Raw genomic sequence first — 19,514 nt, 5'->3', positions numbered from 1 at the left:
AAAAGACAAATATCAATTCGCGGGGTGCCCAGAGGGAAGGAGCCGGGTGACTCATGGCTTCGTGGAAAGAATCTCCAGGGTGAGGCAAACTTCTCTTCAGTACCTCAGGATACGTATGTGTTTGTGTCTGTGCGTCTGAGGAGTCGGTGAGGTGACCACAGGGAGTTCCCCTCAGCCGTGGTCCACAGCCCACAGCTCCCAGCGTGGGAGGACATTACTCGAAGAGCCGCTCAACCCCAGAGACTCAGGGAGAACTGTGAGGACACTGTGAGGAAATACACAGTAGAGTGGGCCGAGGGGCTCTTGGGGGCCAGGCCAAGAGCATAATCCACCCATGGGCGTCTTGCTACAGAACGCGAAGTTTCCGTCACTGACAATATCAGGCTGGTGTGGCACAGGCAAGAAAACAGAGACCCAAAGAAGTTTCACCACCAGGCTGACACCCAGACCTGACTCCCACAACACCCCACAGCCACCCCAGCTGCTGGGAAGGGGCAGACACATCTACACCCCACTCTCACGTCCCCCAAGTGAAAGTCGCTCAGTCGTGTCCGACTCTTTGCAACCCCATGGGTCATACAGTCCATGGAATTCTCCAGGCCAGAATACCAGAATGGGTAGCCTTTCCCTTCTTCAGGGGATCTTCCCAACCCAGAGATCGAACCCAGGTCTCCCACATTGCAGGCAGATTCTTTACCAGCTGAGCCACAAGCACCCCACATGCCCCAACCCACCCAGAAATGGGGCTTCAGAAGGCCTTTGGCATCTCCCTCTCCTCCTTCTGGGGCCACCAAATGACCCTAGATGCAGACTCCTCAGGGTGGACCCAGGGAGCTTGTCTTGCCAACTGTTTCCCAAGCTCCACGAATGAAGGAATGCGGGTGATAACCCCACTGGCGTGCGGGCATGAACGCTGGGCAAGGGGACATCAGGGACCTCGTCCTGCTTTGCCAGAAGCCAACACCCAGGGCAGACTCTTTGTGACCCCATGGACTGTAGCACACCAGGTTTCCCTGTCCTTCATTATCTCCCAGAGTTTGCCCAAGTTCATGTTCATTGAATAAGTGATGCCATCCAACCATCTCATCCTCTGTCACTCCCTTCTTCTCCTGCCCTCAATCTTTCCCAGGATCAGGGTCTTTTCCAGTGAGTTGGCACTTTGCACCAGGTGGCCAAAGTATTGGAGCTTTAGCTTCAGCATCAGTCCTCCCAATAAGTATTCAGGGTTGATTTCCTTTAAGAGTGATTAGTTTGATCTCCTGTTGTCCAAAGGACTCTCAAGAGTCTTCCCCAGCATCACAGTCTAACAGCATCATTTCTTCAGCGCTCTGCCTTCTTTACAGTCCAGCTCTCAAATCCATACATGAGTACTGCATTGATTTATTTATAAATGTATTTATTCATTTATATTTTATTTTTGGCTGTGCTGAGTCTTCATCATAACACTCGAGATTTCTCTAGTTGCAGTGTGTGGAGGCTGTTCTTCGATGTGGTGGCTTCTCTTGTTGGGGAGCATGGGCTTTAGGCACATGGGCTTCAGTAGTTGTGGTGAAGGGGCTTAGTTGCTCCACAGCATGTGGGATCTTCCCGGACCAGGAATTGAATGAGTGTTCCCCGCATTGACAGGCAGATTCTTAACCACTAGATCACCAGGGAAGCCCGTATCTGCTTTCTTAGAATACCTGTGGACAGGGTTTGTTTGCAAGCCTTTCCTCTTGTGTGTTTAAATCAGAATTTCCCTCTCCATTCGGAAAGTTCCTAGATGGGAGGTGGGCATGGGCCAAGGGAGTTTGTTCACCTCTATGCTCAGGTTCAGTAGCTCTTGACCTCAGTAGTATAGGAATCATGGCTTCTCCTTGAGGCCATCTCTCCTGAACACCTCTCTCCACTTAGTATCTGAATTTTCTCCAACCTCCTCTCTCATTTACCCACCTTGATTTGACCCTGCCCAATTCAGATGCTACTACCAAGAGTTTTCCCCTCAGTCCTTCTAGAAGGGATTTTGTGGGGGATATGTCTGAGGTCCTCAAAGAAACGGGCCTCCCCTATGCTCTCTGACCTTCCTACAGCCCCTTGAGCTTCCCTGGATCCCAAGAGGATATTGCTTCACCTGCATATTGGAGCCCAAGAAGGATCCATCTCCTGGTTCTATTTTTTTTTTTTTAATTGGAGGATAACTGCTTTACAATATTGTGTTTGTTTCTGCCATACATCAACATGAATCAGCCTCAAGTATATGGATCAGCCACACATATATACATATGTCCTTCCCTCTTGAAGCTCCCTCCCATCTCCCACCCCATTCCACCCCTCTAGGTTGTCACAGAGCTGCCACTGAACATGCATATTAGCGATTAACTGCCTACATCTTCTCTTGTCACCTCTGCACAGCTGTTAAAGTCCACTGCCTTTTTTTAAGTCCTCTAGCTCCACTGTGGTATGCCTGGAAGCAAGACTTCAGTCCTTATTTTCTTTGAAGAAAGAATTCAGCAAAGAGACCGAGATCGTGAAATGAGGGGACAGCATTTATCAGTAGGAAAGTACATGTGGATGAGCGTTTGGACAAAAACTCAGAGTTACTCACAATGGGGGCTTAAGTTGCTTATGTGGGGCAGTTTTCTGTCTCTGGCCAGTAGTCTCAATTGTGCCCATATTTGTTCTGACTCAGTGTCCTTTCTGATGTGCGCGTGCATCTCTCGACCAAAATGAATTCCAGCGTGAAGGTTTCTGGGAGGTTGGTATGATATATTATGGGCTGGCGACTCCTCCCTCATTTGATCCCTTCTGTAGACTGAGGACCTCTTCTGCAAATGTCAGACTGAACTTTCACCCAATCAGGGCCCAGGGCTCCTGCTGGTATCTTGTGTTAACAAACCAGTTGCAGCTGCTCAGCCCGGGGCCTGTTTATCTCCCACATCACCATGATACTTCATCTAGACCAAGAGTGCTGGGGGAAGCAGGTGTCCTATTCCTCCAAGCACCCCACCCTGTGTTCTGAGGGTTTTGGGTGGACCCCCAAAGGTAGTGAGACCCCAGCAAGGATTGGAGGCTGCTCAGCTCACAGCTCACTTTAGAAAATCTTTCCCTGGAAGGAAGGCAGGGGGCTGGATTGGATGATCCTGGGTCCTCCATCCTGAGAACCAATGGTGGGGCTGCCCCGAGAGCCGGTCAACAGAGTCTCTTTTCCCTCCAAACTTCTTCCCTTTCTGGTGCAGGTCTGTTGACTGATATGTGAAACAGACGCCCGAGGCCAGGCAGGAGGCAGAGGAGGGAGCCTGAAGGCAAAGGAGACAGAGGGAAATCCAGACCAAGATCAGAGATCTGAGCTCCAAGTGTCCCCAGCATCTTCATAAATCCAGACCCCAACACCAGCCACAGCAGGAAGTGGTCCCTGGGGCTTTATGAACGAAATGAGTGGAGAAACACCTTGAAGCCTGTGAACAACCCCCACGGCCCAGGGTCCAAGCCCTGCTAGAACCACAGACAGTCCTTGGCACTAGGAGGATAGATGGGCAGCAAGAAGCTGCAGCCCCACAAACCCGCCCCACCACTCACCACCCCATACATCGGGAGGGTCCCTCAGAGCCTTTGTGGGGCGGTGGGGAGTTAACTGTCAAGAGGCCTCTGGGAAGGAAGCTCCTCAAGGCCTTGCCCCAGTTTAAGACAAAGAAACAGCTCTGCTCTCAGGGAGCCCCCACTCCTAGGGGGAGACCCAGGCCCTACTAGGGGTGTGGGTGCGGGGTCAGTCTTGCTCTTTAAGACACCTCAGGGCTCCTCCATGACTCCCTCCCCCAGGGCAGGGAGAGGCCAAGGGTGGAGACTCCTGAGTAAGAAGGGTTACCAAGGACTGCCCTTCCAAGGACAGTGACTCAGAGGCAGGAAGAGGGGAGTGAGAAGCCCTCACCTGGCCTCGTGGGCTCAGCTGCCAGACACCTGGGAGACCCCAGGGCCTTCGCGCGCCCTCAGGTGCCACTACCCCCAGAAAAGCACCTTGGAAGACAGGCACCCATGGGGCACAGCGGAGGTTCCTGGGGCCAAGAGTCCTGCAAATGCTGGTGGGGTCGGGGAGGAGGACTTAATGAATTCCTTGCCTAGAGCCCTGACTTCTTTCTGCCCGGAGCTCAAACGAGCTCAAACAGCATTTGCAGGAAAGCACCCGCTGCAGGTGCCCACTCTCCCTCTGGGCATGAGCCTTGGACACGTGCCAGCTGACTCTCCCAGAGCACCTGGCACTTCACACTGGCTGGTCTGCTGCCAGCCTGTCCTCCCAGACAGACCGTGAACTGCCTGTAGGCAGAACCCAGCCTGGCTCTAGCTCCCCAGGGCGATTTGTGCAGAGCAGCAGACTCGTGGTGGGTGTTTAAAAGTGGTGACTGGACAAATGACCTAGTAGGTACAGGATTTAAGGCTGATCACGTGCCCACACTTCCACCACCACCACACTCGATCTTGTACCCTCTTGGACCTGCCACAACCTCAGAACTAGTCTTTCAGCTTTCTTTCTTGACCACTGCTCCCATCCTTCAGTCATACCATAGCCAAAGGATCTTTCAAAGCTGTGTCATCACATGTCTTTAAACACTTGCTTCCCACTGCTCTTGGAATAAGTCTAAAATATCTAACCCAGACTGCAAGGGCTAGCCCCTGGCTACCTCTCCAACCTCATCATTTTAAGCCCCATTCTTTATGTACCATTGCTCCTACCTCAGGACCTTTGCACTTACAGTTCCTTTCATTTGCCAGCTCTTTCTCGCTGCTTCACCTTCTTTCCCTGCCTATTTTCTATTGTCAGATTAATTGTCTCCTTCTTACAGAAGCCCTCCCTGATCTCCCAGAGGCAGTTTCCGCATTACAGATTCTCAAGGCAACCACAGCTTTTCCTTCATAGCATCTTTCACCATTTGTAATTACACATATGCAAGGTTCTTTCATCAATATCTATTTCCCTCCTGCCCCAAAGTCCATCAGCAGGATGTACCCACTCTCCAGCCCCAACTGAGGGACACCTGACCTAGAAATGCTCTGCACCCCTGGAGGCTGAGATTTGGGAAGTACTTGGCCCAAGAGGTCAGCCAGCCCCACCCCATGCCAAAGGTGTGGAGAAGAGGAACTGGAGGTGGGGAGGCATGCATATTCACCAAAAGAGAAAGCTGAGGAATATTTAGAGAGGGAGATAAGGTGCTCAAAAAGCAGGAAATGAGCTTCGGGGAGCTGTTGGCTTGAGGCAGGGCAGTTTAGAATGAAGGTTGCAGATCAAAGCCACAGGAAGTGGGCTGGTTTTTTCAGTAACGGAAGAATCAGATCAAAGCCACACTTTCCTGTCTGGGTGGGGTAGGCAATTCATTCACTTATTCATATGTATTCGTTCATTATCATAGGTCATTCAACAAATATTGATGGAGCACCTTTTTCTGTGCCAGGCCCTGGAGCTACAGTGATGAATCACAGTGGATTGGACCCCTATCCTCCTGAATTTACAAGCATCCTGCTTAGTGTCCAGACCAGTTTTTAAGAGGCAAACTTACAGTCCATTTAATGAGTCATAGTCAGCATTAAAAAAAAAAAAAAATACAGAATGGAATGGAATGGGATAGGATAGGATGGGATGGTAAATATCACTGTACCCCGTATAGTAAGGAAAAGCACTGTTTTGATTATATATGCATTTATGTGAACTGGGTACCAGCATAAAATGTTTTTCTTACCATGGGTCATGATCAAAAAGGTTTGTGAAATGCCAGTCTAAAATAAGCATTATTAAAATAATCCCATAAGCCCATAACTAAAGTCTGTGATAGTGATAGGGAGCAGGCAGGATGGAGTGCAACGGAAAATAGAATAGTACCACCCAATCTGGTCTAGGCTGGAGGGGGATGGTCAGGGACGATTTCCCAGGGAAGCAGATGCTGCAGGGAGGAGGAGAAGGAAGCGGGAGAGGAGGGGGAGAGGGAGAAGCTGATAAATAGGCTTATCTTGAGAAGCCCAGCGTAGGGCAGAGGTGAGACAGGCAGAGAGAACCACATGGGCCATCTGGCAGGAAGGAGCGTGGGAAATCTAAGGGAAGGAAAGAAGACAGCAGAGGGGAGGGTGGTGTAATATAAGGATGGAGAAGTAGGAAGGTGCCTTGTGGGGCTTGTTGAAGAGTTTGGCCTCTGAAAGGCAATGCGAAGTCACTGATGGGTTTATTCATTCCTGTATTCAACAGCAGCTTGCCAGCTCATGCCCTGACCTGGCTGTCCTGGTGCTGGAGACACAAAGACACCTGCAAGTCACTTCCAGGCCAGTTGGGAGTCAAGACAGGCAGGAAGTGGTCAAGGCAGACTCTCATCCCAGTTGAATAAAATTGACCTCTTGGGCTGGGTTCCCCTATGGCAGACTCTGCAACAAGAATGTGCATGCCAGGACTTCCAGGGTAGTCCATTGCTTAGGACGCCATGCTTCCACTGCATGGGGCGTGGCTTTGATCCCTGGTCGGGGAACTGAGATCCTGCATGCCTCTGGGCACGGCCAAAATAAAAGCATGTGCACGTCATGCACCCTAATGTTCACTGCAGCGCTGTTTACAATAGTAAAGACGTGGAAGCAACCTAAATGTTCATCAACAGAGAAATGTACAAAGCAGATGCGCTGCGCTGTGCTGTGCTGAGTCACTCAGTCGTGCCCGACTCTTAGCGGCCTCATGGACTGTAGCCTGCCAGGCTCCTCTGTCCATGGGGATTCTCCAGACAAGAATACTGGAGTGGGTTGCCAAGCCCTCCTCCAGGGAATCTTCCCAACCCAGGGATCGAACCCAGGACTCCCACGTTGCAGGGGGATTCTTTACAGTCTGAGCCACCAGAGAGACCCAAAGATGTCATAGTACATACATATACATGTACATATATAGTACATATATGTACATGCATATATATAGTACATATATATATAATGAAATATTGCTCAGCCATTAAAAAAAGAACAAAATAATGCCATTTGCAGAGACATGGACGGACCTAGAGGGTATCATACCAAGTGAAGTAAGTCAGAGAAAGACAAATTTCATATGATATCATTCGTATCTGGAATCTAAGTTTTTAAAAATGATACAAATGGACTTATTTATAAAACAGAAACCAACACAGATTTCAAAAACAGACTTCCGGTTACCAAAGGGGAAACATGAGGGGGAGGGAAAAATTAGGAGTTTGGGATTAACATACACACACTATTATATATAAAATAAGCAACAAGGGCCTGCTGTATAGCACAGGGAATTTTATTCAATATTCTATAATAACCTATATTGGAAAAGAATCTGAAGGAGAATGAATTATGTATATGTATAACTGAATCACTTTGCTATACACCTGAACTAACACAACATTGTAAATCAACTATACTGAAATTAAAAAAAAAAAAAATGGGCATACCAATCACTTCCTTGAGGGGTGACCCCAGAAAGGACTGACGGGAAAATGGAAAAGTGACACAGAGAAGGGGAGGAGCCAATAGAGGGGGGTTAACAAGCCCCTCCCACCAGTGCCCTTCGGGAGACCACAAGGAACATACCTTCCTAAGGGAGAAGAGCTGTGGTTTTCATCACCCAGGTCTCATCTGTCACTGCTGAGGATGCTCCTGGGGACACTCCTGGCCTGTCCCTCACACAGACCAGGCCCGCTTCTGCTGCAGAGAAAGCCATCTGGAAGAGCTACAGGGTTGCAGTGCCAAGGGGATATGGACAGGGCACTGACCGTTTCTGCCAAAATCAACCTGTACCACTTCCAGAGCATTCTGTGGTCCCTTAACTCATCTGCATTTGATTTAGGGTGATGACCTCAAAATCTCCCCAGTTTTAACTTTTCTTGTGGCCTCCAAACCTTCATATCAACCAACCATCACCCAGACATCTCCCTTTGGATGTCCTACAAGCCCCTCAAATCATCAGATCCTAAACTTAATTCATATGACTCTCCACCCCCACCCGCAAACCTACACCTCCAGTTTCCCTATTGAGATTAATGGAGTCCCAGTCACCCAAGCCAGAAACCAACTCCCGCACCACCAACTGCCCGCAACCAGCCCCTCAATCCTATCACTTCTTGGTCCTCTCCGTCCCTCCCAGTCTGAGGATGCCTCACCCCTTTCACCCAGATCCCCACATTGGCGCCCTGGCTACCTTTCACAACCCCATTGGGCCATCCTTAATGCAGCCCAGGCCAACTTTCCAAAACACAGATTTGGCTGGGTCTGTCCCGGACAGAAATCCTTGCTGCCTCCCCCACTGCCCTGAGGATGAAGTCAAACACTTCTGTGCGGCATAAAGGCTTTCACATCCCTCCTAGTCAGTCTCAAGTCCCACACCACCATGACTGCCACCCCAACTCATACGCTCCAACTATTCTAAATTATTCCTAGTTGCCTTGACACGTATCCATTCCTTTGCACTCGCTAAACCAACTCTCTAAACTCAACATCCTTTGCTTTGTCCATCTGGCAAAAAATTCTTTCAGTCTCAGCTCAACTCTGCCTCCTCAAGAAAGCCCATCCTGGTTCCCTCCACGCTCCCACTGTACCTTACACATCTTCCTTCAGAGCAAGAACATCATGAAATAGTGAAACTGTCATTGTTAACCGCAGATCTGCTTCCCTCGTGAGCTCCTTGAGGGCAAGGAAATAAAATTTCATCTTTGTTTTCTCCAACTCTTAGCACGCAGACTGCTCCCAGGAAATCCCCATAAATATTGGTCAACCAATGATGTGACCAGGCTCAGGTGACATTACTGGACAGAAACTGGACTCTCTCCTGCCCTCATGTCAACCCAGGTGACACAGACCTGTTAAGATGAAATAACATAAAGTGGCCCTTCATCTCCCCACACAGGGCTGAACCTTGTCAGCAGGACCCAGACTTGTCACAACAGTGGGGACAGGGTGCACCGAGGCAGCCACACTCTCTCAGTACCAGAAGCAGGATCAGACCAACAGACAGGCTTTGAACCTGGGCAGAGCAAGGAGTTTCTGTCCCACCAGACACTACAGACAGTCTTGGCTTCAGGGCCTCTGAGCTCTACCCACGTGGGCCAAATGGCCAGTGAGCATTGGGGGATAGCTCTGCCTTCTGGTGGGTGACTCAAGACAAGTTGCCTCCTCTCCCTGGGCCTCAATTTACCCATCTGCAAAGTGGCAGCTTGAAACAGGTCCTCACGTGCCGTGTGCCAAGTCGCTTCCGTCGTGGCTGACTCTTTGCAACCCCATGGACTGTAGCCCACCAGGCTCCTCTGTCCACGGTATTCTCCAGGCAGGAATACTGGAGAGAGTTGCCATACCCTTCTCCAGAGGATCTTCCTGACCCAGGGATCAAACCCATGTCTCCTGCGGCTCCTTCATTGCAGGTGGGTTCTTTACCGCTGAGCCTCTGTGGGAGGCCTGAAGCAGGTCCATTCCAACTCAAAAACACTACAATTTGGGGAATTCCCTGCTGGTCCAGTGGTTAGGATGTTGCACTTTAACTGCTGAGGGTACAGGTTCAATTCTTGGTCAGAGAACTAAGATCTCACACGCTGTTTGGTCCAGCCAAAAAAATTTTTTTTCAAAAAAAATATATATACTATAATTTGGACTATAATCTCCTCAAGAAACAAGTCTGAGGGCCAAGAAAGGGACCAGTGACATGATGTGGAAAGCACGCATAGTTCAGGCGCGGCTGCCCTCTGCCCAGCCTCTGCCCTTGGTCCCTATAGCCCTAGGTGCGTCTCTTTGCCTTCCACAGTTTCCTCATCTGTAAAAGAGAAGAAAGGCTCCACGCTCCACGAGGTTGCTGACAGGAGAAATGCTATGAAGGATATAAAGTGTCTGCCGCACTGCTAGACCCCTAACTGAGGCCATAAATTGATGTGGTTCCTTTCCTCTGGTTCTAGAAGGCGCCTGTGGATGTCGGGTGCCTCCCAGTTCAGCCTGCAGAGCCCAAGACCAGCTCACCTCCTTCCCTCCCTGCCTCGCCCCGAGTCCCATCTGTGGCTTCCCTCACCGCCAAGCTCAGCTCCTTGCCCACAGCTGGCAGAGGACCCGAGTGGCCAGGTGAGTGTGGTCAGCCACTGACATGACCACCCAAGAGCCCAGAACCAGAGTGGCAGGACCTGGATCCGCACCAAGGTCCAGGGCCTCCAAGCCCCAGTATGCCTGTCATAAGACAGCAGACCCCTGCATGACACAGGTTCACCGGCTCACTGCCCACCCGCTATCCAGCCACCCTCCCTCTGTCCCCAGGTGACCCCAGCACATTCCTGTGGTTTGGGGTTTGCTGGTGGTGGCGACCAAAGTCTTGGCCCCCTCCCATCGGCAAATGGGGAGGGGTCTCCAGGGGCCAAATTCTTTTTCAAATGAGATTCTCGTGGTTTCCTCAGCTGAGGCGTCTGCGGAGCAGAGAACAAACAATGTGGAATTAAATTTCTCTGGAAAATAGGCCCCGCAAGTGAAGATCTAAGCGTCTCCTTGGGCATGGGGCCGAATTCGCCTGGTGCCAGGCTGGACTCCCACTGCCTTCCAGGCCCCAGGGTTGAGCAACCCCAGCTCCCGAGGCCGTGCACCCCTGCCCCCACCAGCAGCCACCCCACCCTGTGTGACCTCAGAACTGTCACCAGAGCAGGGCTCCGGCTTCTACTGGGTTCATCTGGGGACCCCTGACCAGAGACAATTGGAAACCCTGAAACAGGAGCATCCTCCCCAGATAGGGCCACACCAGCTGTGTCTGCTGCCGGCTCCGCCACGGGGCGGAATTTGGGGATCAGGTTGCAAAGACAAGGGGAGGTGGTGAGACTGGCTGTCTCCCTGGGTCCCCAGGCCCCAAGAGCATATTCTAGAGTGACAGACCCCAAGAGTCACAGAGGAGAAATAAACAAAGAGGCAGAACGACCAGCTGACTTGCCCCAACCACCAGCCCGTTACCATCTTGGATCCTGGCAGAAAGGCCCCTGTACATGTGGTCTATCCATGCAATGGGATATTATTAGGCCATAGGAACGCGTGAAGTGCCGAATCCTGCAACCAAGTGGATGAACCTTGAAATCATTATGCTAATTGAAAGAAGCCAGTCACAGAAGACCATGTAGTGCCTGATTCCATTTATAACAAAGATCCAAAATAGGTAAATCCATAGAGACAGAGCACAGTTTAGTGGTTGCCAGCCCCTGGGGGAGGGAGGGATAGGGAGTGGCTGCTTAATGGGTCTGGAAGTTTCCTTTTGGGGTAATGAAAGTGTTCTGGAAATAAAGGGTGTGTCTGCACAACGTTGTGAATATATCAAATGTCACTCATGGTACACTTTATATGTGCTTTAACACACTAAAAGGAGACAAGAAAGGCCCTTGCCCTGGGTCCTCAGCTATACAGCAAGCCTGCTCTGGTCACCCCGGGGGAAGGAGGAGTCAGAGGTCCTAGTGGATGTTCCCAACAGAACCACGGCCTCCCTTCTAGACCACACTTGGCACACCGAGGGCAATTGCATTTCCTGCCTAAACTGCCCTGAGATTTCTCCAGGTTCCCTTTCCCAAAGGCAAACCACACCCTGCGCCCCAGGGGCAGGCAAGGGACAGCTGTTTGCAAGGGAGTTAATGGAATTTAGCTCATCCAGCCAAGGCTCCCCACCCCTCCTGGTGCTGGATGGAGCCAGGAATGACAGAAGAAGAGGGCTCAGACCACAGACCAGGGGCTGGAACCCAGGGGCCAGGCCTCTGAGGACAGCTACCTGCTGGCACAGAATTCCAAGTCATCAGAGAATTACAAGTTTGACCCTGGCCTTCAAGGTCATTATGAAGATATATATGTCAAGATGGATGGGTAGACAGTATTTGATTACCAGTTTGTAAGCTTGACTTTTGGCTTTGGAATATTTAGATTGTGGTATTCATCGTCTGTATTTGTCTTCTGTTGCTGTATAACAATTGACCGCAGACTGAGTGGCAAAAACACCCATTTATTAACTCACAGCTCAGCGGCCAGAAGTCTGTGTGGGTTCGACTGGGTTCTCTGCCTCCACAAAGCCAAACTCAACATGGGCTCTTATCGGGAGGTTCTGGGGAAGAATCTACTCCCAGACTTGTTCCAATTGTTGGCAGAATCCAGTTCCATGTAGTTGTAGGACTGAGGTTCCCATTTCCTTGCTGGCTATCAGCTGAGAGATGCTCTTGAGTGAAATTCTTCATGTGCTTTGAATCTCCCTAACTTCCTATCTGCTACCAGAAAGGAGAAAACACTCTCCTTATGAAGGGCTCATCTAATTTGGTCAGACCCATCTAATTAATCTCCGTATTTTAAGGCCAACTGACTTGGGACTTTGTATCTGCACAATTCCTTCATGGAAGACCTAGATTGATATCTGACTGAGTAACCATGGAATATTAAAAAGCAGAGACATTAATTTGCCGGCAAAGGTCCGTCTAGTCAAAGCTATGGTTTTTCCAGTAGTCATGTATGGATGTGAGAGTTGGTCTATAAAGAAAGCTGAGCACCGAAGAATCGATTCTTTTGAACTGTGGTGATGGAGAAGACTCTTGAGAGTCCTTTGGACTGCAAGGAGACCAAACAAGTCAATCCTAAAGGAAATCAGTCTTGAATATTCATTGGAAGGATTGATGCTAAAACTGAAACTCCAAAACTTTGGCCACCTGATGGGAAGAATTGACTCATTGGAAAAGACCCTGATGTTGGGAAAGACTGAAGGCAGGAGGAGAAGGGAAAGACAGAGGATGAGATGGTTGGATGTCATCACCAACTTGATGGACATGAGTTTGGGTAGCTCCAGGAGTTGGTGATGAACAGGGAGGCCTGGCATGTGGCAGTCCATGGGGTCGCAAAGAGTAGGACACGATTGAGTGACTGAACTGAACCGAACCAGGGGATGGGGTCTTGGGATAGGGGCATGCTCAGAATTCTACCTACCATTGCCTCCATTTGAAATCTTCCCCTGGGCCTTGAAAATGTTAGAGGTGCCTATTCCAGCCACACATGTCCAGCTCTTACTACCTCAGGATTTAACTCACCAGAACTTTGCTTAACCTAGAGGAAGCATGGCCCAAGTCTATAGTCCGAATATGATCCTTTCTCCTTCAAGGGCCTGATGAAATGCTACCTCCCCCGTGAAATCTTTAACTAGAGCCTCAGGCAGAATTAATCTCCCCCAGAGAGCCCTTTGGGGCTTCCCTGATTGCTCAGCGCATAATCCACCTGCAATGCAGGAGACACAGGTTCAATCCCCGAGTCAGGAAGATCTCCTGAAGAGGCAATGGCAGCCCACTCCAGGATTCTTGCCCGAAAAATCCCATAGACAGAGGAATCTGGTGGGCTACAGTCCAAAGGAACACAAAGAGTCAGACACAACTGAGCGACTAAGTATGTATGCACAGAGAGCACTTTGCTAGTACCTCCCTTCTAGGGCACATCTCAGCCTGCCTTGGGGTACAGCTGAGAGCTCTAGTCCTCTAGTCACCCATAAGACCAGGAGCCACCTGGGCAGGGCCCATCAGACCTGGCCACTGTGCCAGGCCCAGCAGGGACCCAGAGAGAAGAATCAAATGCCAACCCTGCCGTGGAGGATCCTTCACAATACAGCAGGGCCAACAAACCTAGTGTGCCCATCACTGTCCATACTTTCCAAATACCCTGCGAAGTGCACACACTCACAGGTGAGGAAACTGGGGCACAGAAACATCCATGAATTTCCCCAGAATCTCATGGCCCGTCTATGGGAGAAATCGGGAGTCCACCTCCCGGGACTAACCTTGTAACTCCCACAGTAAAAAATCTTAAAGAATTCAAGGGACCTCCCTGGTGCTCTAGTGGTTAAGATTCCATGCTGCCAATGCAAGGGGTGCGGGTTTGATTCCTAATCAAGGAACTAAGTTCCCACATGCCAGGTGACACAGTCAAAAGATTTTTTTCTTTTTTAATTAAAAAAAAAAAATCTTAATGAATTTGAGAATTCTTTAAGAGGTTATGACTCTGCATTTTCACTGCCACGGGCCCATGTTCAATCCCTAATGGGGGAACTAAGATCCCACAAGCCTTGTAGTGCCACAAAAAAAAAAAAAATTCAAGCCCCCTGACTTCTCTTCTGGAGTCAGACACTGTTAATTGGGCTGCCACCTGCAGTACCCACTCCAGTGTTTCTGTGGCTTCACATATAAAGTTGTCTTTCTCACACAGGTGCAATGGGCGTAGGCTCTGCTCCTTGTAGTTCTGCAGGGACTCAAACCCCTTCCAGTCCACTGTAGGGAGGGCCTTGCCATCCTCCCCTGGGTCCTCCACACCCGGCCACGGAACAGGGAAGAGAGTGAGATCAGACCAGGACGTGGCATGGTTTACATTTCTTCAGCTACATTCCACTGACCAGAACTCAGCCCATGGCTCCAACTGCCTGCAGGGGAGATTGGGAACTGTAGTGTCACTATGTGCCCAGGAAGGAAAGGAGTTGAATTCGAAGGACACAGGGGTGTGGCCCTGAATGCCACGCCCTTTGGCCACACATGGCTCCAAAGGTGCTGTATGTCAAAGGCTGCCTGGTCCCATCAGTGACCATAGAGCTAAGGTCAAGAAGTAAAGTCAGACTGGGCACACCAGTAGGAACCGGGAAGCTGTGAGAACACAGGGCATCCTCTTAGTCACCCGCTAGGCTCAGCAGGAGGCCTTGCTCATCTGACGAGCTCACCTTGGGCCCAGGGCTATGTAGGATCACCAGCAGCAGCCCCCTCCTCCCCGAGCTGGCCAGGGCCCCCTTCTCCAGGCCAGGCCCTGGACAGATGGTCCAGCAGCTTGGTCGTTGCTACCCTGGCCAAGAGTAGGACACAGGCACTGATGTCCCCAGGAGTAACCCCACTCTGCCCCCCACCCACCGCCAAGGAAGATGGGCAGGCCTGAGGTTGGTGAGCCCCTGGGCTGTCTGGGTTTGGATACTGATGGCACTAGTGATAAATAATCCACCTGCAATGTAGGAGACACAGGAGATGCGGGTTCAAACCCTGGTTTGAGAAGATCCCCTGGAGGAGAGCATGGCAACTCACTCCAGTATTCTTGCCTGGAGAATCCCATTGACAGAGAAGCCTGGCAGGCTGTAGTCCATGGGGTTGCCAAGAGTCGGACACAACTGAGGGACTAAGCATGCATGTCTGCTTTAACCCTAAGGTATAAGAATCACCAAATTGTGTTCCAAAGTCAAGGACAAAATATTTGGTCTAGAGAAGACACGTGACTTAGCTCTGGTCAGATTGATGCAGACTCTATCTGTCGTGAGAGAGGAAAGGGTGGGAAAGGAATAGGGTGTTATGATCAGAAGCTTATTCACACCTACTCTTGGGCCCACCCAGTGTGCTCCCCAGAGAACAATGTAGAGCAGATGCCAAGGTCCCAGCCCCAGGCCCCAAGAAGACAGAGGATAGGAATTCCTGAGACCGCAGGACCCGGTGCAATGGGGCTGAGGCTGCAGTAACCAGCCTCTTTGGGCGTTGGAGGGAGACCCAGGAAAGCAAGGACCTAAGTCTCTTGCTACCCCCTCTGACTCTCTTATTACCCCCTCCCAGCCCAAGCCTCAGGTGAGCCATCAGTCCAGGGAGACCTGACCACCACAAGGTAACTGACTGATCCATGGGTATGTGGGAAGAAAATCTTAGAATTCAACATACATGCGTCCACATGTATTTCTATCTAAAAAGAAAGAAAATAATTCAGCTCTACTAATATTTAACATAAAAATTGGCCCAGGCACCCCTGCTATTTTGGCCGATCATGTCCCCCACATTAGTCAATGTCTGGTAGGAGACATGTCCATCAGGCAGAGAACTTGAGGACGGCATCTTCACTCTATTGCTCAACTTCTGACCTATTGTGACATACTGCCGTTCACATAAGCTCAGTTCAGTGGAATGCACATATTGTAATCTTTGATTCAAACTAAACTGGGACTTCCCTGGAGGTCCAGTGGAAGGGCTTCTCACTTCCACTGCAGGGGGCACAGGTTCAATCCTTGGTCAGGGAACTAGATCCCCCAAGCTGCAACTAAAATACTGCATGCAGCAGGCAACAAAGATTGAAGATCCCACGTGCTGCAACTAAGACCTGGTACAGCCAAATAAATAAAAATTTCAGAAAAGAATTTTTTAAAAAAAGGACTAGTGGCCTAAAAAGATTTCTGCAAGGAAACAGCAGGAAAACAGGAGCACTTCCCGCTGATCCCAGGACATGATTTCATTTGACATTTCAGGAAGGAGAGACAAGGGTTGCGTATTGAGTTCTCCAGTGAAGATTTCCAAAAGTGAAATCTCTTTTCATGAGGACAAAGGTGAGGTTTAAACAGTTGTTAAGGAAGTAATTCTTTTTGGAAGAACTATAGTATGAGAGAACATTTAGAAATAAAGTTGGAAAGTGTTCCCATTGTTACTTGATTTTATTGCCGAAAACTTCATGTGTTCCCAAGATCTTTCACATCCACCCTTCAAAGAAAACAAAAAAGGAATTTTTAACTTGCTTTAAAATGAGTTTGAGTGGGTTTAAAATCCATTTGTGAAAGTATTAAAATGCAACATATTCCAATTTCTTTGCACGAAGAACTGATTGACATGAGAGAGGATGGAAATTTGAAAGTCAATTTTGAACAAAACCTTTGCATAATTGGTGGATGGCACTGAAAACTGAAAAATGAATGTCATGGTTTAATGAGCAGAGCCCACAATGCACCTCGTCCGTCTGGATCTAGGTATCTTCATGAAGCCTTCTTTTCAGCTGTGACAGCCTTTAAAACTGAATATTGAAATAAACTGAATTTAGTACCAGACATTCAAGTCACTGTCCCGCAGAGTGTGAAACTAGGATTTTCAAAAATAAAGAAGGATATTCAATGGCGTCGCTCTCATTATGGAGAGCAAAAAGGGATTTTACGCCATTATGAAATGAAATGCCATCAAAATTATTTTAAAACTGTTTTTATTTATTACCTCTTTCTAGTTCTGTGGCTTTATAATGTGTATATAATAATATGCATGATGTCTAGTTTATTAATATGTATATAGTGTACGTATTTCATAATATGTATTTTATAATATATATGCTAATGTATTTTTATGCATATAGTTTATATTTTATTAAGTTCTATGAAAATAATTTATAAACAGATATCAGGATGCCTGCTCAACATTTTTTACTGATGACATATGAATAATAAAGTTTGAGTTCAGGGTGATGGCAGCGCCCAAGGGGCCCATCTAGCTCTGGCATCAGAGCTAATTGGCAACAGAGAGCGTAAATTCGAGCATCCAGAGTGCCAGGTATGGCCTTTTTGCTGCTCTCTTCTTTCTGGTCCTTCTCGCAGAGCCTGGTTTAGCTACTTTAGTTACCAAAATCTCACTATTTTCTCTGTTGAGAAGCCCTTCCTGCTATTCATTTCAGTCTCGCCTGCTGCAAATAAAGCCTGGAATGTTCTGGAGGCTAGGTCACTTTCCTGTCCCCACTGTAGCAAAGAACAGCCCTCTTAAATCTTTGGCACCTGTCTTGACCCCAGAGAAGAGACAGTCCCAGAGAAAAGTTGGGCCTGCTCCTCAGCTACGCTCTCAAGGGGTTCAGCACCTCCCTGAAGCCAGGAGATCTTTCTCGGGCACAAAGATGTTCACGGCTTTCCCTCCCTGCTCCTGTTCTGCTTTAAAGCATTTCCGGTATCTCCACTGTTCGCAACAGAGAAGTCAGATTGCTTAGGGCGACCCCCATGCCCTTGACCCCATGGACCAACCCACCTGCATCACTCAGCAGCAAGAAACAGAAACCACACTGGCTAAACTCAGCAGAAAGGAATGTCATACAGGTAATTCCATGCTGGTAAACTCATCAGAAGGGCTAGAGGAACAGGCTGCACCTGCAGCAATGACTCCAAAGACAAACTTGGGACCCACCCTAAGAAGCAAGCACCTCCTCTGACACCATCAGAAAGGTAAGGAATCCAGAGCCACCCAAGAAGGTCCGTTGGTTTCAAGAACCATCACCTAACTGATTCAGGGGTCAGGAGACCATTTGAGCAACAACTTCTCCACACCCACAAAGCTGGACACTGGATCCTAGAAGGCAACGGCACCCTAAATCAGTGCCTCCATAACCATGCTGATCGAGGAGTCATATTTCCAAGTCCGTTTGATTGACAGACCAGTTTCCTTACTAAAACTCTAGCAGCAATGGAGTCTGAGGAACGCAGTGGTCAGTGTCCAGCCTCTCCAGCTAAGCAAGGCTCACTAGGAGAAGAGTGGGCAAGAGGTCGATGCTGTGTACACACCGTCTCTCCAGATTTTTCTCCCAGCGTTCCTCGCACCCTCACCCTGAGTTCCAGCTATAGAGAACACCCCAAAGGTCTAGGAGCACCCCAGGATTTCTCACCTCTCCGACCTTGCCCAGGTTACTCACCATCCCCCTCCACTTTGAATGTCCTTCTGAGTCTGAGATGTCTCCTCTGGTCCAGGAGTCAGGAGTTACTATAGCCTGCAACTGTCAGAAATATAATCAAGTCACATATGTAATTCTAAACTTTCTAGCAGGCACACGTAGAGACTGAATAATGGCCACCCTCAAAATATCAAGTCTTAACTCCGGAAAATTTCCAGTGTTACCTTATTTGGAAAAAGGATCTTTGCAGATGTAATTAAGGATTTCACAGATTACCCTGGATTATCGGGGGGGGGGGGTCCCTAAATGCCATCTTAAGGGTCTTTATAAAACAGAAGCAAAAGATAACACAGACACGGACTTCCCTGGCCGTCCAGTGGTTAAGAATCCACCTGCCTAGTCAGGGAAGATTCCACATGTCTCAGAGCAACTAAGTCCATGAGCCGCAACTACTGCGCGTGCGCTCTAGGGCCCACGAGCCACAGCTACTGCGCGTGCGCTCTAGGGCCCACGAGCCGCAACTACTGCGCGTGCGCTCTAGGGCCCACGAGCCGCAACTACTGCGCGTGCAGTTTAGGGCCCATGAGCTGCAACTACTGAAGCCCACACACCCTAGAGCCGAAGCTAGCACAGACAAAAGAAGCCCCCACACTGAGGAACCCCGCACCACAACTAGAGAGTAGCCCTTGCTCCGCAACCAGAAAAAGCCCATGTGCAGCAGTGAAGACCCAGCGCAGCGCCCCCAATAGATAACACAGACAGAGAAGAAAGCAAAGACAAGACAAGGCAGAGACTGAAGAACGTGGCCAGAGCCCAGGAATTCCAGGGCAGCCATTAGAAGTTGCAAGAGGCAGGGAACCATTTCTTCCCAACTACCCAAAATCCAGCCTCTAGTCTCTAGACTGCAAATGACTACATTTCGATGTTTTAAGCCACTCGGTTTGTGGAAATGTGTTACAACAGCCTCGGGAAACTAATAAGTGAAGTGAAAGTCGCTCAGTCGTGTCCGACTCTTTGTGACCCCATGGACTATAAAATCCGTAGAATTCTGCAGGTCAGAATACTGGAGTGGGTAGCCTTTCCCTTCTCCAGGGGGTCTTCTCAACCCAGGGATTGAACCCAGGTCT

This window comes from Cervus elaphus, chromosome 5 (genome assembly GCF_910594005.1).
Source record: "Cervus elaphus chromosome 5, mCerEla1.1, whole genome shotgun sequence".
NCBI lineage: Eukaryota > Metazoa > Chordata > Mammalia > Artiodactyla > Cervidae > Cervus > Cervus elaphus.
Note: the sequence above shows the minus strand (reverse complement) of the source record.